The following is a 25,628-nucleotide window of genomic DNA, read 5'->3' on the forward strand; positions in this document are numbered from 1 at the left end:
CCGCTTGGACAGAGTGCTTCACAACCACTAGGAGAGTTAACCCTCTAAACACTTGAAGCGCCCTGGCTCCAACCAGCCCCCTTTCTAATCCCCTTTCTCCCTTCCCCTGAAGCTCCTGTTGCTGTGAAGGAGTGAAGCTGCAAATTAATAATTTCTGAAGCAAACATCAAAGACGCTCAGCTTTGACATGGCCTTAAGGCTCCTCAATGAATTATTTCAATTCATGGGAATCTCAGTAACTTTGGGAGTACATTTCAGGAACAAGCCTCATTGACCACAATGGGAGTTACTTCTGAGTAGACACACATATGTTTGTGCTGGGAAAGTCAGGAACAGGAAAGACAGGGACAGGAAACACCCCTTGACTGGGTCACAGTGAAAGGCACACCCATGGGCAGGGCCAGCCTGCCATAAGTAAATGCGGGGGTTGGGGAACACAGCAACTATAGCACGGAGAACTTGACGAAAGAAAACGAGTCGGACTTTAAGTAGTGTCAGGAAATCCGTTTTTCCCATGAAAAGCTCCAGGGTGGCTGCAGGATTGCAGCCCACATGTGCCCCAAACAACCTCCAAGTGCAGCCAGCTTGCAGCAAATCGCCTGTGGAGACACCCCCCAGGAGATATCAGGTTTCTAGATTTAAAAACTAGCATTGAGCAGGGGGTTGTTGTATCCCTTCAAATAAGACTAAGTTTTACCCCCTCCTATCCCCCGCTCCGGATGTTTTCTTTTAAATTAAGGCATTATCCTCGCAGAATCGGGGCTTCTCCGCGATGTTTTTTTTTCTAATTGAGGCTTGATCTTCGAAGCTTGTGAACTTCGAAGAGGCTTGATCTTCGAAGCTTGTGAAGTTGTGAACAACAACCCCCTGCTCAGTGCAGGAAGCCTGATTCCCAGGCAGTCGCCCATCGAACTACTGACCGGGGCCGACCCCACTTAGCATCCGAGATCAGACAAGCGCGCACAGGAAAACAGCAGGAAAACAGCACAGCGCTCGAGTGTGAACCGAGCTCGCGCATTCGATGAAGCACTGCAATGGGGAAAATGGGCGAGTGTGAATAATCACGTTTTAATGAGAGAGCATTTAATCCGACGGGACACCGAATTCACTGCGATGGCGGGCGCAATGTAGATCGGCCCCCAGTCTTCGTGAGATGCTGCCCATCTCCTGCCAGCAGCCCTTCATCCAAATAACATAAATCTAGAAACCAGATATCTCCTGGGGGGTGTCTCCACAGGCGATTTGCTGCAAGCTGGCTGCACTTGGAGGTTGTTTGGGGCACGTGTGGGCTGCGATCCTGCAGCCACCCTGGAGCTTTTCACAGGAAAAACGGATTTCCTGACACTACTTAAACTCCGACTCTTTTTCTTTCGTCAGGTTCTCCGTGCTATAGTTGCTGTGTTCCCCAACCCCCACATTTACTTATGGCAGGCTGGCCCTGCCCAGGGGTGTGCCTTTCACCGTGACCCAGTCAAGGGGTGTTTCCTGAGGAAACATTGAGTGCTGAGGAAGCTATGCGATTGGTAGCCGGAAGAAGACATGGGGCCGTCGAGAGTTGTGATTGGACAGGAGGGAAATGCAAACACCGCCGCATATGGACAGGCAGGGGAGGGGACTATGACTGGCTATGGTAGCGAAGGTGGAAAATCAGAGCACATTAAGGGGAAATACCGGGATATTAGGATATTGAAAGGGGGAGCACGGAAGCAGGAAATTCCGGTTCCAACTCGAGGCAGCTACTGCATAGTGTGAAAGGCGGGCGGTGAAACCTCATTGGAAGCGAAAAAAGACGGTAAGTGTGGATCCAGCCTGGGAAGAATATGTTTGCCCAAAGAATGGTGAGTTTGATCAGGAGGGCTTTAAACTGAATCCTGTGAGGGATGGAGGTGAAAGCCAGAGGTAAGGAATATAGATAAGGTCTCATGCACTGCAGCAGGAACTGGGAGAGTAGCTGTAATGGGGCCTGTTAAAACTCTTAATAAAAATGCAGGAAGGTCATTGAAGCATAAATTTCATGGCTTTCAATGTCTTTATTCTAATGCTCAGAGTATGGGAAATAAACAGGATGAGCTGGAACTCTTGATTCAAGAAGTTAAATATGACTTAATAATATGACTTGGTTGGATGACTTCCATGAGTGGAATATAGTAATTGAAGGACAGAACTTGTTCAAAAAGAACAGAAGCCATAAAAAGCGGGGAGGAGTTGAACTATATGTTAGAAATGTACACAGAAATGTACATTTCTCCACAGAAATTGAGGAGAATGAACATTGTGGCCCTGTAGAAAGCATCTGGAATAAAATAAACAGGGGAAGCAATAAAAACAATACTGTGATGTGTCTACTACTGACCACCCAACCAAGGAGAAGATGTGATTGATGCTTTCCTACTTTGGCTCAGTTTTGTCCCAAAAGAGGGTCTATGACCCCCCTGGCAAAGGCGAAGTACAGGCTGAAGGGGCAGGATTGCAGCTTGAGATCGATAGGCATGTGGTCAAGGAACACCTAATGACTTTGAATGGGTTCAGATCTCCAGGGCCAGATGAACTGCATCCTAGAGTAATAAAGGAACTGGCAGAAGAACTCTCAGAACCGCTGTCTATTGTCTTTGAGAAATCATAGAGGATGGGGGAAGTGCCAGATGACTGGAGGAGGGCTAATGTTGTCCCTATCTTCAAAAAGGGTAAAAAGGAGGAACCTGGGAACTACAGACCAGTCAGTCTGACATCAATCCCTGGGAAAATTCTGGAAGAGATGATAAAGCAATCCATCTGGAAGCACCTTGAAAACAATGCCGTGATTACTCTAAGCCAACATGGATTTGTCAAGAACAAATCCTGCCAGACGAACCTGATCACATTTTTTGATCAAGTAACCTCCCTTGTGGACCGTGGGAATGCTGTAGACATCATATACCTCGACTTCAGCAAAGCTTTCAACAAAGTGCCCCATGATATCCTGATGAGCAAACTAGCTCAAAGTGGGCTAGATGAAACAACGATCCGGTGGATCCACAGTTGGCTACAGGATTGGACTCAAAGAGTGCTTATCAATGGGACCTTCTCAAACTGGGGAGAGGTAACAAGTGGGGTACTGCAGGGCTCAGTCCTGGGCCCAGTGTTCTTCAACATTTGTATTAATGACTTGGAGGAGGAGGTGCAGGGAATGCTGATCAAATCTGCAGATGACACAAAATTGGGCGGGATAGCTAACACTTTGGAAGACAGAAACAAAATTCAAAGTGATCTTCATAGACTGGAGCACTGGGCAGAAAACAACAGAATGACATTTAATAGGGATAAATGCCAAGTTCTGCACCTAGGAAGAAGAAACCAAATGCACAGTTACAAGATGGGGAATACGTGGCTCAACAACACTACAAGCGAGAAGGATCTTGGAATTGTTGTCGATCACAAGCTGAATATGAGCCAACAATGTGATGTGGCTGCAAAAAAAGGCCAATGCTCTTTTGAGCTGTATTAATAGAAGTATAGCTTCCAAATCCCATGAAGTACGAGTTCCCCTCTACTCAACACTGGTTAGGCCTCATCTGGAGTACTGTGTCCAGTTCTGGGCACCACACTTTAAGAAGGATGCAGAGACAAACTGGAGAGGGTTCAGAGGAGGGCAACGAAGATGATCAGTGGACTGGAAACAAAGCCCTATGAGGAGAGACTGAAAGAACTGGGCATGTTTAGCCTTGAGAAGAGAAGACTGAGGAGAGATATGATAGCTCTCTTCAAGTACTTGAAAGGTTGTCACAGAGAGGAAGGCCAGGATCTCTTCTCCATCATCCCGGAGTGCAGGACACGGAATAATGGGCTCAAGTTACAGGAAGCCAGATTCCGGCTGGAAATCAGGAAAAACTTCCTGACTGTGAGAGCAATACGACAATGGAACCAATGACCTAGGGAGGTGGTGGGCTCTCCCACACTGGAGGCATTCAAGACGAGGCTGGACAGCCATCTGTCAGGGATGCTCTGACTTGGATTCCTGCATTGAGCAGGAGGTTGGACTCGATGGCCTTGTAGGCTCCTTCCAACCCTACTATTCTATGATTCTATGATTCTTTCCAAAAGCAAATTGCAGATATGTCAGGATAGCAGGAAGTCGTAATAATGGGGGACTTTAATTACCCTGATATCTGGTGGTGGACAAACTCTACCAAGCATAATCTCTCCAGGAAATTCCTGCCTTGCTTTGCCAACAACTTTCTTCGCCAGAGGGTATTGCAAGGAACAAAGTGATCAGCTGTCCTTGATTTGATTCTGACCAATAGGGAAGAGTTAGTTGACGAGGTGAAAGTAGCAGGAACTTTGTGAGAAATGCTCAAGTTCTTAATTTTAAGGAAAACTAAATCTGAGCATAGCCAAATGTATATCTTGGAATTCAGGAAAGCTGATTTTAGTAAACTCAGAGCAATGATAATTAGGATTCCATGGAGGAAAATCTCACAGGAAACGGAGTTCAAGAGGGATGGGAGTTCCTATAAGAGGCAATACTGAAGGCACAATCAGAAACATCCATAATGAAGAAAAAAAATTGAAGAGTACAGAAGAAGCCAGTGTGGCGAGACAAAAGCTTAGCAATTATCTAAAAATAAAAAAGGACTCATATAGGATGGACAGGTTACTAAGGAAATGTACAGGCACATAGCCTGGAATTGCAGAGATGGTGTCAGGAAGGCTAAAGTTCAGAATGAGCTAGGATTGGCAAGGGATCCTAAGAATAACAACAAGGGCTTCTTCAGATATGTTCACAGTAAAAGGAGGACAAAAGTAATGGTAGACCAGCTGCTCAGCAAAGACTGCAAAATCCTGATAGGTGATAATGAAAAGGCAGAACTGCTCAACTCCTATTTTGGCTCAGTCTTCCCCCAAAAGAGGATCTGTGTCCAATCTGGCATATTTGACAAATAGACTGAAGGGGTAGGAGTGCGGCTTGAGGTTGACAAAGAGATGGTCAGGGAATATCTAAGCACCTTAAATGAGTACAAGTCCCCAGGTCCAGCTGAATTGCATCCTAGGGTGTTGAAAGAGCTAACAGATGGGCTCTCGGAACATCTATCTATTATCTTTGAGAAATCCTGGAGAATGGGGAAGTACCAGAGGGCTGGAGGAGGGCAAATGCTGTCCCTATCTTCAAAAAGGGCAAAAAGGAGGGTCCAGAGAATTATAGACCAGTCACTTTGTTATCTGGCGTGCTATGGTCCATGGGGTCATGAAGAGTCGGACACGACTTAACGACTGAACAACAACAACAACAACAACACTTTGTTATTAGTACCTGGGAAGATTCTAGAACAGATTATAAAGAATTTGAACTGTAGGCACCTTGACACGAATGCAGTGATCACTGGAAGCCAGCATGGGTTTGTCAAGAACAAGTCCTGCCAGACTAATCTTATATATTTTTACTTCAGCAAGGCATTTGATAAAATGCCCAATGATATACTGATTAGCAAACTACTTAAGTGCCAGCTGAATGTCACTACTACTAGGTAGATCCACAGCTGGCTGAAGAGCTGTACTGAAAGAGTACTCACCAATGGTTCCTCATCAAATTGGAGGAAGGTATTGAGAGGGGTGCCAGCGGGCTTGGTCCTGGTCCCTCTACTCTTCAATATTTTTTAATGACTTTGAAGAAGAGGTGAGGGGAATGCTTATCAGATTTGCAGATGATGCAGAACTGGGTGGAATAGCTAATACCTTAAAAGACACAAATAAATGTTCTTCATTTAGGAAAAAGAACTCTAATGCACAGGTATAAGATAGGGGGTACCTTGGCAATAGTACATGTGAAAAGGATCTTGGAGTTGTAGTTGATCACAAGCTGAATATGAGTCAACAATGTGATGTGGCTGAGAGCTTTGGCTATTGGGCAGTATAAAAAAATGCAATAAATAAATAAATAAATAAAATGTGGCTGCAAAAAAGGCGAAAGGACTTTTAGGTTACATCAACAGAAGCATAGTTTCAAAATCACGGGAAGTGATAGCTCCGCTCTACTCTGCACTGGACACCACTTTGAATATTGTGTCCACTTCTGGTCACCACACTTTAATAAGGATTCAGAGAAATTGTACCAAGTTCAGAGAAGGGCAACAAAGATGATTAGGGTACTAGAAACTAAGTCCTATGAGGAAAGATTGAGGGAACTGGGTATGTTTAGCCTTGAGAAGAGAAAACTGAGGTGGGATGTGATAGCACTTTTCAGGTACCTAAAGGGTTGTCGCACAGAAGAGGGCTGCAACCTGTTCTCTATCATCCAAACATCCAAGATGGTAAGATACAAAATAATGGGCTTAAGTTACAGGAAGGCAGATTTTGCTTGAATGTCAGGGGAAAAATCCTGATGGTCACAGCAGTCAGACAATGGAATCAACTGCCTATGAAGGTGCTGGGCCCTCACTATGGATGTGCCGTCACTGAAAGTTTTCAAGCAGAGACTGGACAGCCATCTGTCAGGGATGCTTTAAACTGGATTCCTGGACTGAGCAGGGGGTTGAACTCGATGGCCTGAATGGCCCCTTCCAACTCTGTGATTCTATAAAAACCGTGGCAGCCATATTTTGAACCAACTGAAGCTTCCAAACTGTCTTCACCCAGAGTGCATTACAGTATTCTAACCTGGAAGGTCTTGTTTCCCTAGGAAAAGGCACAGCTGGTGGGGAAGCTGAAGCTGATAAAGGGCACTCCTGGCCATTAACATCACCTGTCCGTTGAGGAACAGGAGCAGAGCCAGGTGTATGCTCCCAAAAGCTGTGAATTGATTGCTGCAAGGAGAGTCCAACACCATCCAGAACAGTACATTTGTACATCTACTCCAAGGCAATTAGAACCCTAACCAACAGTACCTTAGCCTTGCCTGGATTAAGCTTCAGTTTGTTCACCCTCATCCAGTCCAAAGCAGCTGCCAGACATCCGTTCAAAACTTCCACTGCCTCCCTAGAATCATAAGCCGGAAACAAACAAACAAAAAAAGGCTGGGTGTCATCTGCATGCTGGTGACATCCAAGCCCTAATCTTCCCAAGTGGTTTCATGTAGATGTTGAATAACAAGGGAGACAAAATGGAACTCTGAGACACCCTGAATGCCAAAGACCATGGGGTGAGAGTGGGGAAACAGCACTCACCCAGCACCACTTTTGGGGACCTACCTATCAGGAAGCGCTGGAGCCACCTCAAAATGGTACCTGGCCATCCCATCTCAGCTATGTGGCTTAGAAGGTTACCATGATCAACGATGGTGAAAGCCGCTGAGGAGACCAGGGAAAATCTACATGATTGCCCTCCCAATGTCCACTCCTGGCGCTGGCGCTTGGTGGCCCTGGTCATCCACCAGGGCCACCAAGACAGTTTCAGTTCCAAAACCAGGCCAGAAACTAGATTGGAAAGGATCCAAATAATCAGTTACATCCAAATAATCCATTTCATCCAGGAAGACATGGAGTTGTTTTGCCACTATGTGTTCAAGCACCACTTCAACATGCAGCTCGGAGCAAGGGGGTGCATCTGTGCAATTTTATTTGGTTTTTGTTTGGAAGTTACAGGCATAAGTTCTGTTATTACCCACAACAAGGTTACTTCCCACTGTTTATGTGGGGACGGGATATTGCACTAACAAAAATGTATGTGAAGTGCTTTGAACACACTACATTGCTTTATAAATGCTAAGTAGGATTATAATGGTTTGAAATCATTGTATGAAATGGGTGAACAAAATAATACTGCAACATGGCTTTTTTAGTGACATATTAAAATGCAATCTCACTTTTCAAGGAACTGCCAGCTCATTCAGTGTTTTGCAGTTCCAGAAACAAATTTGAATGACTGATTTTCCCTAGGAACTACTTAACACGTATGCTAAATAAACTGAACTGAATTTACTGCTCAGCTTCTACTTGACATGGATGGAGAAAAGCACGAGGGACTGAACCTGTTCTTCAAACAAGGCAAGCATCAGCATCGGCCCAATGTCTGCTTGAAGTTTAACAAGGGTGGGATTAAAAGGCAGCACTGTGATGCCTGTGATGATCTTGCCATGAAGAAAAATACACACTACTAGATGAGGTGTTCCTGAGGTCAAAAGGCGATGTTCTGATGCTGATGCTGCCGCCGCTGTTCTCCCTGTGGACTCCTGCCTGGCAGTATTTGTGAGGGGATGTATTGTTTTGTTTTTTGTTTAACTGTTGGGGGTGGGGATTCTGTTGTGTTTTGGGGGGTGGGTAGCCTGCCTGATAGACAGGAGCGAGGGGGCATGTGTCCACCTGACGGAGGCAGTGGGGGGAGCGCTGGGGGCTAGAATATGCAGAGGCTGGGCGGCAGGCGCTGGCGGAGTGCCAGGGGCAGGCCATGCCAGGTAATGGGAACCAGGGAGAGATGTGTAATATCTGTCCCCTGTTTCGGGCCTGCCCAGAGCCAAAGGATGGCTGGGGGAGGTGTGTCGCCATCTTCTGGCCTTCGTCTGCTGCTCTGCAATGCCAGGTCTGTTACCCAGAAAACATCCATCATCCATGACATGATCCTGGATGAGGGTGCAGACCTGGCATGTATTACGGAGACCTGGCTGGCTGAGGCCGCTGCTCCAACTCTGGCAGCCATGTGTCCAGCCGGATTTTCGTATGCATAGCAGCCAAGGGCTGGGGATTGGGGAGGGGGAGTGGCTGTTATCTACCGGAAGTCCTTGGTCTTCACTAGACCCTCTCCGGGAGACCAAGGTTGCTGAGTGCATGTACTGGAGGTTGGGCCCGAAGGGCAGTCTGGGGATTCTGCTTGTGTACTGCCCACCCCACTACACGACTGACTCCCTGGCTGAGGTGCTTGAGGTGGTCTCTGATGTGCGTGTGCAGTCCCCTAACTTATTGGTGTTGGGGGACTTCAATGTACATTCAGAGGCCGTCCTCACGGGGGCACCTCGGGACTTCATGGAGACCATTCCAACTGGGCCCACCCATGTAGCCGGTCATGCCCTAGACCTTGTGTTTGTTTCTGGAGAAGCGGGGAGTGGTCTGGAAGTCAGGGGTATATCCACCACCCCCTTGTCATGGTCAGATCACTATCCGGTGACGTTGGACTTCTCGGTTCCACAACCCCTCCGCAGGGGTGGAGGACCCGTTAAAATGGTCCGCCCCAGGCATCTTATGGATCCGAATGGATTCCTGAATGTGCTTGGGGTTTCTCTGGGGCACGCCAACGGCCACTCAGTCGAGACCCTGGTGGGTGGCTGGAATGCCGCAGTCACTGGGGCATTAGATCAGGTGGCTCTGAAACGCCCTCTCCCCCTGAACAGGGCTCGGACTGCACCATGGTTCAATCCGCAGTTACAAGCATTGAAACAGGAGGTGAGACGGCTGGAGCGCCGGTGCTGAGGTCTCGCTCCAAAGACGATCAGACACGGGTTAGAGCTGTATCTTCAGCCTATCACGTGGTGGTGAAGACAGCAAAAAAGGAATATTATGCTGCCTCTACGCGTCCACAAAGTGCTGTCCCAGGAGGCTGTTTCAAGTGGTCCAGAGCCTGGTCGGCCCAGTGGCTCTGGAACTGCTGGAGCATTCTAAGGCCTCCTGTGAGGTCTTGGCAAGGCACTTTGATCGGATTAGGAGCGTTATTCCATGCGCTGTGGATACACTTAGTGAGTGAGAGGCGGTCTGTGGCAAACCAGTTTTGTGGGATCGGTTCCAGCTTCTTCCTTCTGATGAAGTGGACAAGGTGCTTTCATCTATAAGGCCGGCCACCTGCTTACTTGATCCCTGCCCATCTTGGCTCATTATGAGCTGCAGAGAGAGATTGGGTGAGGGGATCAGGGTGGTGGTGAATGCCTCCCTTGAGGAGGGAGTGATGCCACCAGCCCTCAAGGAGGCAGTGATAAGACCGCTTTTAAAAAAGCCCTCCTGGGATCCCCAAGTTCTGAACAACTTTCGTCCAGTTTTGAATCTGCCATCTGGGGGCAAGGTGATTGAGTGGGTGGTGGCGATGCAGTTGAAGGCAGACTTGGAAGAAGCCAATTATCTAGATCAATTTCAGTCGGGCTTCAGGCCTGGGCATGGGACAGAAATGGCCTTGGTCGCCTTCGTGGATGATATGAGGAGGGCTTTGGATAGGGGCAAATGCTCCTTCCTTGTTCTCCTTGACCTCTCAGCGGCTTTTGATACCGTTGGCCACGGTATCCACCTGGATACCTGGAGGGGTTGGGCATTGGAGACACCATATTGCAGTGGTTCCAGTCCTTCCTCTCCGGCAGGTACCAGAGGGTAGCACTGGGAGAGGACCCGTGGCCACTCACTTGTGGGGGGCCACAGGGTTCCATCCTCTCCCTGATGCTATTTAACATCTATGTGGAGCCACTGGGGGCTATCATCAGGAGGTTTGGGGTGCGGTGTCATCAGTATGTGGATGACACGCAGCTCTACCTCTCGTTCAAATCTTCACCAAGGTTGGCCATAGAATCCCTGTCCAAATGTCTGGAGACGGTGAGTGGCTGGATGGAGAGGAATAAGCTGAAGCTGAACCCTGACAAGACCGAGGTACTTTTGATGGGAGACAAGAGGAGGTTGGGGGATGTTGACCTGGTGTTGAATGGGGTACGGCTACCCTTGAAAGACCAGGTCCGCAGCCTGGGGGTCATTTTGGACTCCCAGCTGTCCATGGAGGCTAAGGTGTCAGCAGTGAGCCGGACAGCGCTGTATCAACTCCATCTGATACGGCGGCTGCGCCCCTTCCTTCCCGACCATCTGCTCCCATCGGTAGTACATGCCCTGGTCTCCTCTCGTTTAGACTACTGTAATGCGCTCTACGAGGGGTTACCCTTGAAGACAGTTCAGAAGCTGCAGCTGGTACAGAATGCAGTGGCTCGCCTGATTAAAGACAGCCGCCGGCGTGATCACATCACTCCGGTGCTGAAGGTGTTGCACTGGCTACCAGTTGTTTTCCGGGCCAAATTCAAGGTGTTGTTTTTGACCTTTAAAACCCTATATGCTTCCAGCCCAGCCTATCTCAAAGAGCGTCTCCAGCAGCAGCAGACAGACCACTTAACAAGATCAGCCTCGGATGGCCTTCTCTCTGTCCCATCAGCCAGGACAGCTAGGCTGGTGAGGACGAGGGAGAGGGCCTTCTCTGTGGTGGCCCCCACTCTGTGGAACTCCCTCCCTAGGGAACTCCACCATGCCCCCTCTTTAATGAGCTTCCGCAACGCATTAAAAACATGGTTGTTCAGGCAGGCATTTGGGGTGGGTTAGGGTATTTTTACAGATATGATGTTTTAAAGTAGAATTTTATTGTTTTAAAATTGTATTGCTGTACATTTCAACAAATAAATTCAATAAATTCAATCAATCAATCAATGTCACCACAAAGATTCTCACCACTAATTTTTTCATTCATTCTGTATTTATGCTCCCCAGCCCTTCACCCAGACATTAACATACACGCATAGCATCAGTGCACGCACAGAGAATACACAGGAATAATGGCCCATATCTTCTCATCTCAAGTCTGCCTCCTTCCCCTGGGAAGTGAGGATTCTATGCTGGAATGCACAGGGCTTATGGAGGCCCTGCTGGGAAGTGCAAAACACTGAGCTGGCACCAAGGGTAGGCATGGTTGGGCACCAGCCGAGGGCCCGCATCCCAGCAGGAGTTCACTGACAACAGCCTCCGGAGTTGCTCCTGCCCTTCACCACTGCAACCTGTTTGTTCACCTGCCTTTTGCTCTGGCCCACGCAACGGTGGTGGTGTAAAGTTGGGCCATTGTGGGTTAATTAATCCTCGAGGTATTCTGGCACATGCCATCCGCATTATGAATATGCAGCCCCCAACCAGAGGTCGCCGTGGCGTGTTATGTTGTGCGAACCAGGCTGGAGAGAGTTATGCGAGGGTTAAATGAGGATTACGTGAGGGTCTGTTCTAAGGTTATGTAAGGGTAGTTTAATCCCCAAATAACCCTCCCTCGTTCACATGACATGAGAAGCCATATTCATAATGGTGGATGGCGTGCACCATTAACCCGCGATGGGCTGCCGTGTCGTCTGAACCAAGCCACTGCCTACTTGTTCTCTGGCTCTCTGCCTGTCAAGCAAGCACATGGTAGCAATGATGAAAAAGATGATGAGGACAAAATAGCAGCTGGAGGCAACAGCAGTGTCTCACACTCAGTGGACATACTGAGGGAGGGGTCCAGTTCGGGTGTCTTGCCCAGGGGCCCTCCAAAACCTGGAGCCCGCACTGCACTGAGGAAAAGCAGCTTCATGACCCAAGTCTATAATTCCTGAGGCGCATTTGGCTTTTGCGGCAGCCTGATCTTCAAGACATCCCCCTGGAGCACAACATTTTTTTTAAGTATATGCCTTTGCACTGGTGGAGCCATTTTAAGGGCAGCTCTCTCCACTGAATTCCCAGTGCTGTACTACACTCAACAGGGAGCTGGAAAAAAGCTGAGAAACTCACCTACACATTCACTGTGGGAAGCTGTCTGTACAGACTGCAGGGCCCATCCATCCTGTGGCAAAGATGAGGGTTTCACGAAGGGAAGAGAAATGTCTCAAGACGGCAGAAGAAATATTTTATTTGTAAAAAAAAGCCCAATGCATTTCAGCCCATTTTTATTTTCAGGCCTTCTTCAAAGGGTTGTTTTTATATCTGCAGAAATTCCTGTAATAACGTCTCCTACGACAACTCACTGGCAACTTTACATTGTACAAATCCCTGAAATAGCCAAAAGTAGTTGAACTGCAGTATTTAAGGGGGGGGGGATAATTCAGTAAAGCACTTAGCAATGTTTAAATAATATATTCACACAAATTCAAAGCTTTACTTGGATTTTTTTTTAAAGACATAGAATCCATCCTTGCCACAAGATGGATGGGCCCTGCAGTCTATACAGACAGCAGGATATGAGCCAACAATGTGATGTGGCTGCAAAAAAGGCAAATGCTATTGTGGGCTGCATTAATAGAACTATAGCTTCCAAATCCCATGAAGTACGAGTTCCCCTCTACTCAGCACTGGTTAGGCCTCATCTTGAGGACTGTGTCCAGTTCTGGGCGCCACACTTTAAGAAGGATACAGACAAACTGGAGAGGGTTCAGAGGAGGGCAACGAAGATGATCAGGGGCCTGGAAACAAAGCCCCATGAGGAGATACTGAAAGAAATGGGTATATTTAGCCTTGAGAAGGGAAGACTGAGGGAAGAGATGATAGCGCTTTTCAAGTACTTGAAAGGTTGTCACAGAGAGGAAGGCCAGGATCTCTTCTCCATCATCCCAGAGTGCAGGACACGGACTAATGGGCTCAAGTTACTGGAAGCTGGATTCCGGCTGAACATCAGGAAAAACTTCCTGACTGTTAGAGCAATATGACAATGGAACCAATTACCTAGGGAGGTGGTGGGCTCTTCCACACTGGAGGCGTTCAAGACGAGGCTGTACAGCCATCTGTCAGGGATGCTTTGACTTGGATTCCTACACTGAGCAGGGGGTTGGACTCGATGTTCTTATAGGCCCCTTGCAACCCTACTATTCTATAATTCTATGAACTCAGTAGCATACACTTAATTTATATTTTACACCATTAATACTTCAAGAAAAAATGGATGCACTGAAAACTGGAAACATACTGATTTTAGCTGTGTTCAGAAATGTGCTTCCTAGGGATAATCACCTGAAAAGTTAATTAAAACACTGATTTTGGATTTGATTAGTATTGTATCCATTCCAGTCGCCTTGTTTGTCTTGCACTGTGCATATTCATTATGTTACTAATTTATTTTAAGAAGCAAATCATTTGTAAAAGTGGAAATTTTTCTGCTGAAAATTAACATCGCAGTAATTTTTCTAAAAACATTCCACTTCACATCACTGTCTTGTGGATTGGACGGTAAAGGACCAATGTGGGAAGAAGCAATTATGACTCAAACTTCACGTTACTTTGATGTATGAAACGAAAGAAATTACAGCTTATTCTCTTATCCAGTAGCTCTATATTCTACTAGAATCTAAATAACTTTGAGATGTTATCTGTAGGATGTGTCCTGATAATTCTTCTTCCAAATCAGTACACGATAAACAAATGGATCACTTGTTTATCAGTGTTTAAATTTTATGTTTAAATAAAACTTGTTTAAATTTGCCATTTAAAGGCAAATGCTCTTTTGGGCTGCATTCATAGAAGCATCGCTTCCAAATCCCGGGAAGTACTAGTTCCCCTCTACTCAGCACTGGTTAGGTCTCATCTGGAGTACTGTGTCCAGTTCTGGGCACCACACTTGAAGAAGGATGCAGACAAACTGGAGAGGGTTCAGAGGAGGGCAACAAAGATGATCAGGGGACTGGAAACAAAGCCCTATGAGGAGAGACTGAAAGCACTGGGCATGTTTAGCCTTGAGAAGAGAAGACTGAGGGGAGATATGATAGTGCTCTTCAAGTACTTGAAAGGTTGTCACAGAGAGGAAGGCCAGGATCTCTTCTCGATCATCCCAGAGTGCAGGACACGGAATAATGGGCTCAAGTTACAGGAAGCCAGATTCCGGCTGAACATCAGGAAAAACGTCCTGACTGTAAGAGCAATACGACAATGGAACCAATTACCTGGGGAGGTGGTGGGCTCTCCCACACTGGAGGCGTTCAAGACGAGGCTGGACAGCCATCTGTCAGGGATGCTTTGACTTTGATTCCTGCATTGAGCAGGGAGTTGGACTCGATGGCCTTGTAGGCCCCTTCCAACCCTACTATTCTATGATTCTATGACTACTATTCTATGACTTTTGGCAATGAAATTCAGGCGTAAGAGGCCCCAATCCTGACTTGGATCACAGCAGGGGGCAAAAGGTTAAAGCCACGCTAGGGTCCCAGTCCGGATCAGGCCCCCTGCACTTACTTTAGAGTGAGTGTGTTGAACGTCTTTCAGCCTGAATGTTGAAGTAAATTTCAGAGAACGTCTCAGGGGCACATTCCTGTGGTCGATGGGGCAAAATGGGGAGGGGCTCTTATAATATACATATTCTATATTTAAGTGTCATAATTTATACTTTCACCAGACCAGTTAATCCCAAAATTTATAGTGATCAGCAGTACAATTATGCCAATTGATTTTACAATTGGTGGCACAATTATGCTAATTGGGGCAGCGTCTACTGTCTGTTTGGTGGTCTTGAGAGTATCTACACATTCTGAGAAGGGTGACCTGGAAAAACTTAGAGGGTTTACCTCACTCCTAACCCACAGATAAAGGAGGCTAAAATAAATTTGCTTCATAGGCCAGTATACCACTGAAAGAATTTGTCCACTCAGGAAGCGAAATTCTTCTCCTTCTCCTTCTTCTTCATCATTATCAGTTATTACAATTTGTTATTGAACATGTCATGTCTACAGGAGTACTTGGCAAAGACTTTATAGAGTCAAAACGGAAACACACCGGGGTTCCGTACACTGACGAGCATAACTGATATATTTTGAATATCTATCTATCTATCTATCTATCTATCTATCTATCTATCTCAAAATATGTTTTGAAATTTTGATGGACTGTTTATAATTGTTGTTTTGTAATATCAGTTGGCATAATTGTACCACTAGTCACTATACCTTCTGTAATCGACGGGCCTGGTGCGGTTGTCTAGGTCTCTTACACCTGGAGCGTTTGTATTGAAACTGTTATTGGAGGCCTTGTCCTTTCTGTTTAATATAATTTATACCTTGCCATTATCATCCTATATCTCACTCTCCAAATATGAATACTTTCATATGAAGTGCATTACTCCAAACAACACTAGCTGAGTTAGGACATTTGTTTTTAATGAGGCTTACTCCCAGGTAAGTGCATTTAGGAGGACTGCAATGGCCTTGGGTCTTAAACATAGTCTGTTTTGGTCCAGCCAAACGTATAAGATGGCAACTGAACTCCAGCATATTTTTTTTAAATTACACATGAATAATCTCTACATACAGTGATAAGGCTCCTATTACATGAATACAAGTTGGAGAATATTACAAAAAGAAATTGAAGCCCTCTGCTGGACCACACACATCTCTATTCTATTGACCAGGCTTTCTTCTCTTCCAGGATTCATACCAAGAGCCTTACCCTCTCCATATGCTTATGCAGTGTGAGTGTGCTTTACTGCAATGGGTAGGGCTGCAAGCTTAAATATACTTGCCAGACAGTAAGCCCCAGAAAAAATATCTGAATAAATATGCATAAACATGCATAAGATTGGGCTGGGGCAGGGCTGGCGTCAAGGACAGGCATCGCCGGGCACCTGCCAAGGGCCCACGTGCCAGCAGGGGCCCACTGACAAGAGCCCCTGGAGTTGCTCCTCGTCTTCACCATTGCAACCTGCTTGTTCGCCTGCCTCTCGCTCTGGCCCAGACAGTGGTGGTGGTGGTCAGCAGGACCAGTAGATGCCAGCGCCTGCTGGCTCCCCGGCTCTCTGCCTGTCAAGCAAGCAAGTGGCAGCAATGATGGGAAAGAGGGTGAGGAGCAGCTGGTGACAAAGGCGGAACAGAAGGTAGGACCCACTGAGGGAGGGGGCCCATTGACAGCGCGTTGCCCAAGGGCCCGCCAAAGCCTGGTGCTGGCACTGGGCTAGGGAACCTCCAGGGCAGATTTGCGGGGCATGGGGGGGGGGAGCAAGGAGGAGTCCCATTGCATGAGCTGATGTCTGCTCACCTGATGTTGGATTTAACCCTGAGCCCCAATGTCCTGGGTTCAAAGCCTCAGCTCCCACCCCATCTGCAATATAAGAACTGGTGCCACTGAAGGCCTGTCCCTCATCACCCACCCCGGCTTCTCTTTTTAAACATTTCCATGTGGTGCAGCAGATTTTAGGAGGGGAGGAAAGCAGCTGGGGAAGAAAGGCTCAGGGCCCCACTATTTACTTTGGAGTATACAAAAACAAGGAATGATTAACGTAACGTGTAATTTGACCCTAACAACGTTGACCTATGGGGTAGGGTGGTTGCATGTAAGGATTGCAGAGGATCAAATCAGACATGATGTGGGAGTTCTATGATCAGGATCTCCCACAGCCTTTTCATTTTCCTTCTTCACTTAACAGCCCACAGAGCTGCTAAACTGACCAAACTAAACTATACCCTTTCCTCCGATCTAACCCGATCCCCTGAAGTTTATTAGCTCTGCTGGAGTGGGGGCAGGTGGCAACAAATATCGCTCCTCCCCCGCCACTATGAAGTCAATAGCAGTTGGGTGAGGATTTAAACAGGTAAAATGGTACAAAGGGAAATTCCTCTCCCACGGCACCATTTCCTCAGTCCAGTGAGCAGCCTCGCATAGAACCTGCACAATTTCCGATCCATCAAGCCAAACACACCTCATCATCCAGCAAGGCAAAAATTCAAGCACCAGGTTGCCATTGGCACCTTAAAAAAGGAAGCAAACAGAGCTTCCCACTGGCAGTAATTGCAGCAAATACCGAGAAGCAGGTTTCTCCAATTTGGTTCCTAGAAAATCGTGCTGGCTTCTAAGTTCTGCCAAAATAGTTTTTTTTTTTTTTTAATGTATCTCTGCCATCAGCCACGTGGCTTGGAAAGGGACTGACAAACCTCCTGTTTTTACCATCTCAGGCAGGCAGCAGGAATAGGAGGTTGATCAGGCCTCTGGTGAGCTGTGTCTAGCTTGGTAGGTCACAACTCATCAAGGCCATACAGAACAAGAGCAGAAATGCAAGCCTGCACTACTGTTCTCGACGGACTTGGAGGCGAGTGGGAAGAGCAAGCCCACATGCTCAACAGAAGCAGCGGCTTCCATTTTCATAGTGCAAACCACTGTGGCAGATACAAAATGATCCACAGGAGGATCAGTTTGCTAACTGCTTTGTGGAGAGCCCCCTGCTTTTTCCTTGTAGCTCTCCCAGCGAATCTATCTGAGAGTTGCACCGTCCTAAAGCCAAGGTAGTAGGGTGTCACTTACCCCGCCCCCCAAAAGAGGAAACACATTACCCAGAAAGAGGACAAATGGGGATGCCGCCTTGCAACAAAACTGCATAAGCTCATTCATAAATGCAAATTTAGAAAGAATGACCCTGATATAAACAAAAATGCAGTACATCTCACCATAGTGGGGAACACTAACTGTAGATGGGCAAATTCAAGGCCCCCTACCTTTTTATGTTTAAACTGGACTTGTCCTTCCTTCGAATAGAGGATGCCTTCAAATAGAGGCCTGTCCTCTGACAGCTATTCAAACAGAGGACCGTCCTCTGTAAACTAGGACACATGGCTACCCTACAAGGCAGTGCACTGCTTTTTAAAAAACTGAAAATCTGAGTCTGTTCTAACAAAAGCTGAAATCTGCAACCTGTTTATACATTTTGCATGATTTATTTTGTTTTTGCTGACTATGGTGAGGGACAAGAGCTATGAAGATAACTGAAGCCCAGCTCTCCTGTTTAACAGAAATCATCCTCTCTTCTCCATTGCTGACATTTCACCACAAGCTTTCTCAAATGTTTATTTGCAGCCTTAAGGGCTAGAAACTTCCTCAAGGTATAGGACTTATCACCAAAACAAAACCATGATGGATAACAATATAAGCGGCTACTAGAGTCGAAGGTCAGGAGGAAGATCTATTTTTCAGATCCAAGTTTACATTGCTGGAGGTTTACGATGTTTCACAACAGAGAATGGAACCTGGTTTTGTTTTAAATCACCTTTGCATCCTGCCAGTCCTCAGTGTAGCTATCAGCCTTACCCTCACCCCTTACAACAACGATGAAGCACAATGACTGGTTCCAGGTCACCCAATCAGCTTGGTGCACTTTGTTAGTGTCCAATACTGTTGTGATGATCCTCTAGAGAACTTGATGTTGGCCACTAAAGTTTCTACTCCTGGTTGCAGACAGTACATTCTTAAGGAGTAGGAATGGTGACAGGAAAAGGTATAAAGAAGGGGTAAAGTACGATTTGGAGGGAACAAGCTCTGTTCCACATATTACATCTTCACAAAATGGAATATTTACATATTTCACATTAATACTCAGTCATGAATATATTTACTCAGACATACATTATACTAATTTAGGCTGAAATCCTATGCACACTTACCTGTGAATATGTATAATTGAACTAAATGGGCCTTTATTCTGAGTAGTTATCCATAAAATTGTGCTATTAATAAGATTTACACCCAAGTAAGCACGTTTATGATAGCAGATGCAATTAAAATTCTAATTTAATATTCGATTCTATTCATATTTTGATTTACTTATAGTCTCTAGTGCTGCTAAAAGCCTTGCAGGTGGAAAGTTTTGCTTTTATTTATTTATTTATTACATTTATATCCTGCCTTTTTTCCTCCAAGGAACTCAAGGTGGCATACATAATTCTCCTCCTCCTCCATTTTATCCTCACAACAACAACCCTGTGAGGTAGGTTGGGCTGAGAGTCTGTGACTGGCCCAAAGTCACCCAGTGAGCTTCCATGGCCAAGTGGGGACTAGAACCCAGATCTCCTGACTCCCAGGATACACAACAGATTCTACAGGAAAAGCTGTCTCAGCAAGAAGATGCAGAGCTGGAAAACTTCATCTGATGAATCACATGCCTGTTAAAACAGCTGCTAAAGGTGCAGGAGACCTGGCAGAAAAGATGTAGCTACCACAGACACCAAGTGTATCAGAAGTGCCTTGGTAAATGGTTCAGTACACAATCCAGATGGCTCAAGTAAGTGAGCCAATTAGCATGCCCTAAAGGAATCCTTGATATAAGATATCAAGTCCAGATAGCAGAATGGATAGTGGAAAGTGCTGAGATGAAGAGAAAAAGGTAGAAGGAGAAGTGGAGAGGGACATTCCTTTGACAGTTAGACATTCTAGGACAACCTTCCCTACCCAACTCCCATCAGCACCAGCCAGTATGGCCAATGGTCAGGGATGATGGGAGTTATGGTCCTAAACATTTGGAGGGCACCACATTGGATAAGGCTGCTCTAGAACATCCTAGTCTAGAAGGCAGAGCACTAAGGCACTAACCAGAAGACCAAAGAATTCTGAACTACTGTAGCATGGGAGAGATGGTTCCTGAATCTCCTTTAGAGATATTACTGCTTTGACAGCAGCTGAGATTTTCTTACACCACTCTTTCCTGTTTCTTCAAATGCATCCAAATTCCCAAGGAAGAACGTGCCAAGAGATTTCCAAGGTAGTGGTTTGGTCCCTTTGCTGATATTAGGTCTTTCTGCCTGCATTCTAGCAGTGCCTAGAGGAAGCCATCTTGACTGGCTGGACTTGAAGCAAAACATACCAAGCAGTTTATCAGCAAAGGAGTGTAAGAAAATTGCTTATCACCTCCTGAGCTCAGAGTTCCAGCCAGCAGCATGAATGGGAATTATACTCTAGTATTGGCCTCTGCCAGCTAGGAGCAACTGGGTGGGCACTGTTCTCTCTTGTGGCATCTCCTACATTTAGAAGAAGCATGGCATGTTCTGCAACCCATCTTCTTCAGATTTCCAAGGTATAGGTGAGAGAAGTTAAACTGGTGCTTCCACAGACCTACGTCATCGTTTCCCAGCATGGTGCCTTCCAGATGTTATGGACTATAGCTCCCATCAGCACTAGTCAGCATGGTCAGTGGTTGGAGATGATGGGATTTGTAGTCCAAATTATCTGGAGGGCACCATGCTGGGAAGCCTGGACTAAGTCAGGGGTGGGCAGAAAGTAGATCGGCAGATATTTGGGACTGGAACTCCCAGCATTCCGGACCATTGAACATGCCGGCAGGGGCTTCTGGGAATTGAAGTCCAAAACATCTGGAGATCTATCTTCTGTCTAGCCCTAGACTAAGTGATAAAACACACACACACAGCTAATGACATGCAAAACATGGAGACTGGTGCCTCTGCAAATATGCGATCAAGATCAGAGAGCAACTTGCAGTGGAGTTGCATGTCCTTGTTAAAGGGAAATGGGTCCAAGCCATTTCTGCATTATAATTATTTGGTACCCACTATATGGGACTGAGACAACAGGGCAGCGGTGATGTAGTGAGCTAGGGCTTACAGGGTCAAAGTGCTGGGACTTTTTCATTAGCAGGGACAATGATGTCATCTGCCCCTTCCCTCAAAAGCTCCCTACAGGAGCTAAAAAAGCTCCCTACCTTCTAAGCTTAGCTGCAATACACAGTAGCTAAGAAAAAATGGATTTTCCCAGAAACAATATACTGTTGTGAGCTATCCCTGTTGTATTGCAAAATATTTGGGGGTGGCTGGTCTTGAAAGGGCAATGAAGCCCCATTAGCTTTACAAAGGAGCTGCTCCTGGTGGAGATCAAAACTTGTTGATATGGCTCAACACAGCTGCCTACATTTTTGGACTCTCCTCGGGGTGTAGCTTCGGGGACTGTCATGATGAGTGCCTGCACTTCAAAATTTACCACTGCAACTTCCATTACCTCTAGCCAGCATAGCCAATGGTGAAGGATGACGGGTGTTCTAGTCCATTGACATCTGGAGGCCAAATGTTTCCCATCCCTGCTTTAGGGGAGTCTCACACTTGTAGTGTAAATTGGTCTGTGATTAAATCAGTCAATGCCACAAAACCTAAAACTGGCAAGAAAGTACATTTGATTTGTCTTCCATAGGTGGGCTATCCCACATTGACCACATTTACGCGTGTCATAGATAGGGCTTGTTCATACACGCATGATGTGAGAACTTCCATATCCCCCGCATTGCCTCCAGCACACAGCATTTCAGTTTATTGGCATTTATTTACATCTTTTGTTTACTGCCTCTCAATAAAGTTTCCAAGGCAGTTCAAAGAAGTCACTTCACACATTCAGCTCTGAGGGACACAAGAGACAGAACCCAGGATAATCTTGAGAATGGGTCAAGCTGCTAAGATTACCAAACAGGAAAATAGTTTTGTCTGAATTTTCATCATCCTCTGACACTCATTATATTCTGAGTGAGAGGGTAGGGTTTAGTCTGAGACTGGCTGCACCAGGACTCAGCCCAGAATCTATTTTCAATACTAAGATATTGTCCTGGAACATATGAGATAAGAGTGCCTCTGAATGTGTACAGAGCACATTTCCATCACTGCTGAATTACCAAGGCTACCCACTCATACTAGCTTAAAGATTAAGAATTCAATTTCGCTGGATGTAGGCGTAAGCTCAGACCTTTCTTTTTCCAAAGTGACCATGGGAGAAGACACTTTTCTGTGGCAGAACTGAAGCTGTAATCTTATGCACACTTACTTGGAAATAACCCTCATTGAACTCAATGAGAACTCCCTCTGAGTAAATATGTATAAGGATTGTGCTACGCATGACGAGAAAACTGAGGTAAGAAGCAGAAGCAATGCAGAGCCAGGGCAACAGAGAATGTTATAATAACATGCTTCTGATAATAATTTTTTATAAATTCCATGTTAATGTACATGGGGTGGATTATGCACAGAAACACATGGTAATACAGCTATTAATACATTCAGAGCAGGTTGGGTTTCTACCCAGGGCAACTCTAGAAAAATTAGACTGAAGAAGTAAAGGAGTAACAAAGACCATTATTAGGGGAACAAGAATTTTGCCATCCACATTACAAACAAGTATACTGTGACTGAAAGCTTAGGTTAGCAGGCAATTTTTTTGTGGGGGCAGTGCCCATCACCCCTTGGAGTCATTGCTAATACACGACTTAAAAATAATAATAATGAAAACAAACAAGCTGACAGTTTGCAACACATTCGATTAAAATAACAGATTACATTTTCTAAAAAACATTCCTGTTACAGCATTTAATTCAAATTTAAAATAGTTTGTGGAAAAGGCGGTGATCCTGACCCAGTAGCCCATCTGCCTAAAACTGACTGGTGGCGGGGGCGGGGGGGGGGGTAGAGGATGAGGTGTGGTGAAGGAATAACAGAAGCTGAGTAAATAGTTGTAAACAGAAAAGTGTGTTGATCCATCAGACCCTGCTACTTCCTGGAGGGGAAGATGGAAGTAGAACAGACTTTCCAAGGAAGATCCCATCCACCAAAATCTGCTATCCTTGCCCCCCCCCGCTCCGCCCCCCCCGCTCCTCCCCCCCCCCCCGCCCACCTACACACACCAGTAGGTAGAGTCAGCAATTCTGCCAGGATACTCTAAGAAAAAACCTTACTCTTTCAATCTCTCTTGTCAGATGCAACTCTGAATGGATGGCGGCAGGTTTGGACTCTACCTGGCTGGAGAGAGAGACAGAGAGAGACTGAGACTGTCTTTTCTCCAACCTCAAGTCCTCCGACATTTTTGCAGAGAAAAGCAATGGGAAAAAGAAGCTGGCGAAGTCCAAGCACCCTGCTCATGCCGCAGAATCAATGAAGAGGGTGCATTGGTGGCATGCAGGCAGGAGAAGCTCTGGCTGGTAAGGCTAGGAAATGCCTTCTTGGCTCTCCCTAGGGATGACAAGAGAACGCCTCTGTAAGCCCCTCCACCAGCACCTCCCCACGTGGAGGTGTCCCCCTTCACACCAGTGCGGCGGCTACTACAGATTCAGTGGCTGTTCCTCTTCCTTTCATCCCTCTGGAAATCTGTGCTTCCGTTAGGGATCCCACCACCACCACCGCCACCACACACACAGAGACACACTCTAAAGGAAGGAATTCCAGTTTCTTGAAACATGGAGCCAAGGAGGAAAATCGGGATTTGGAAGGGGAGTGAGTGATGGGCACAGAAGCAGAAGAGGCATCGGTTCTACAGGATGCAACGATCTTTAAAGAGAAGGACGAGTTTGGGGGGAGGGGGCTGGCTGCAGCCTTTCATTCCCCTCCGGGAATAAGCCCAGCTAGGCAAGAGGAGCGGGGGCAGTTGGGGCGGGCGACTCACAGACGCCCCTTTCCACATCTGCAAATGGACATCTGTCCATTCCAGGGGCTTTCTCTTCCCTCTCGCCCGCCAAGTCTCCTCGCCCTCCCCCCTTTTACAATATCCCCCCCCCATACACCCCCTCCCCTTCCCAACCATATTCCGCTTTCCCGCCTTGATCAGTTTCCAGTTCTTCGCCCCTCCAGCCGGACAGCGTCATCCTGCGGAGCAACAGCCCAGGGGGAGACCCGCGGGGCGCGCGCGCGCGTGGGATGCCAGGTCCAGGGGGAGGCACGGCGCCCCGAGCCTCGCTCCCTCCCCGCCCGTTCTGCATCACCGGAGAGAAACAACATCCCACCCCCGCCGCAGACCCCCTCCCCCGAGAGACGTGCGCCGCCGCCAGCCGCCGCCAGCCCCACCGCTCACCCCCTTCGGCGCTTCGCGCGGGCACGGCGGTCCCTCCCCTCTTCCGCGTGGATCTGCGGTCCTCCCGGGCCCCCCCCCCCGCCCCGCTCGCCCATCTTTTCTTATATAGATCTCTATCTTGCCGTGTATCGGTCCGTAAAGCAGACATTTTGGTGCCACTGATTTGTCCGAGGCTGAGACTGAAAGGGAAAAGGGGGGGGGGATGGTCTTGTCTTACCCACCCCCGCCTGGATGGGTGTGCTTGGCACTGAACGATCCCGGGGAAAGGCTCCTGCGGCTGGTCCTCAGCGGAGCTGGTTTGCTGCCATCCGCCCAACTTCAGCACCCGGCCGGCAGGGAGAGAGAGAGAGAGAGAGAGAGCGAGAGAGGGAAGGGAAGGGAAGGGAAGGAGGGAGGGGAAGGGAAGGAAGGGAGAGAGGGAAGGAGGGGGGAGAGCGGAGGCTCAGTACGCGCATGCGCCTCGCCGCCGGCGCTGGCCCCGACAGAGCAGCTGGAGTTTCCCCGCTTCTCCCGAGCGTGACTCATTCCTAGACCCCGCCGCCGCCGCCGGCCCGGCCAGCCCCCCTCCGCCGGGAGATTCCGAGCAGGGGGCCGCGACTGGCGAGGGGCGAGCGGAGGGAGGCGCGGATCCCCGGGACGCGCCTTCCTCGGGGCCAGGGGCGCGGGGACCGTGGGCGGGCGGGTCTGCGAGCGGGACGCGGGCGCCGCGGCGGACAGGTGAGCGGGGGCGGCCGGGCGGCGAGCGGGCGCCGCGGCAGGGAGCCGCCCGGCCGGCGCGCACGCTGGCGTCGGGGTGTGCTTGGGAGCGCGGGGAAGGGAGCTGAGCCGGACCCCGTCCGAACGGGCAAGCGCCGCTTGCCAGGCTCGGTCAGCCTTGCCCAAGCCCACCCCCTCCGGGTCTTTGGACCGCCGCCCCCGGCATCCCGGACCGTGGGCCACGCTGGCTGAGGCTGCGATGGGAGTCGACGTCCCAGACGTCCCCGGGTTGGGGAAGGCTGATCGAGGGCTTCGTCCCCTGCGCATACCGCCGCATGGATTCCGGGAAGACGGTGCGCCCGGCACGGGACGGCTCAGGAGAGACGCCGACACGCGGGGCGGGGGGTGCTTTGGTCTGGCGTGGGACAGCCCTGCACACCGGCTCACCGAGAGGGCGGCCCATGCAAGGCAGTCTGTAGAGCTGGCTTGGCACTGGTGTGCGGGGTGCAGATGTGTGTGCGGCGGCTCGGGGGGGGACGGACGCCCTCTTTCCTCCCGGAGACACTGAAGATAAAAAGGGCTGTTACCACAGACAGGGGTTGGCGGGAAGTAGATCTCCAGATGTTTTGGACCACAACTCCCGGCAGGCCTGGCTATTGGCCATGCTGGCAAGGGCTTCTGGGAGTTGGAGTCCAAAAGTGGAGATCTACCGTC

General features: G+C 47.9%; 1 protein-coding gene across 2 annotated transcripts in view; it reads right to left on the bottom strand.

The window, feature by feature from the left end:
• The window catches only part of RGS17 (regulator of G protein signaling 17), a 91,763-nt gene extending 67,215 nt beyond the window's left edge, over positions 1-24,548 (bottom strand). The window contains exon 1 of one of the 2 annotated variants that reach the window (XM_084827862.1): positions 24,440-24,548. The gene's annotated coding sequence lies outside the window, so the exon portion shown is untranslated. The remainder of the gene's footprint in view (positions 1-24,439) is intronic. The other variant, XM_084827861.1, reaches the window with a different exon arrangement.
• Positions 24,549-25,628: the final 1,080 nt, after the last annotated feature.

This window comes from Heloderma suspectum, chromosome 1, assembly GCF_057233095.1.
Source record: "Heloderma suspectum isolate Gila_16-S chromosome 1, 16-S_ref, whole genome shotgun sequence".
Taxonomy (NCBI): Eukaryota; Metazoa; Chordata; class Lepidosauria; order Squamata; family Helodermatidae; genus Heloderma; species Heloderma suspectum.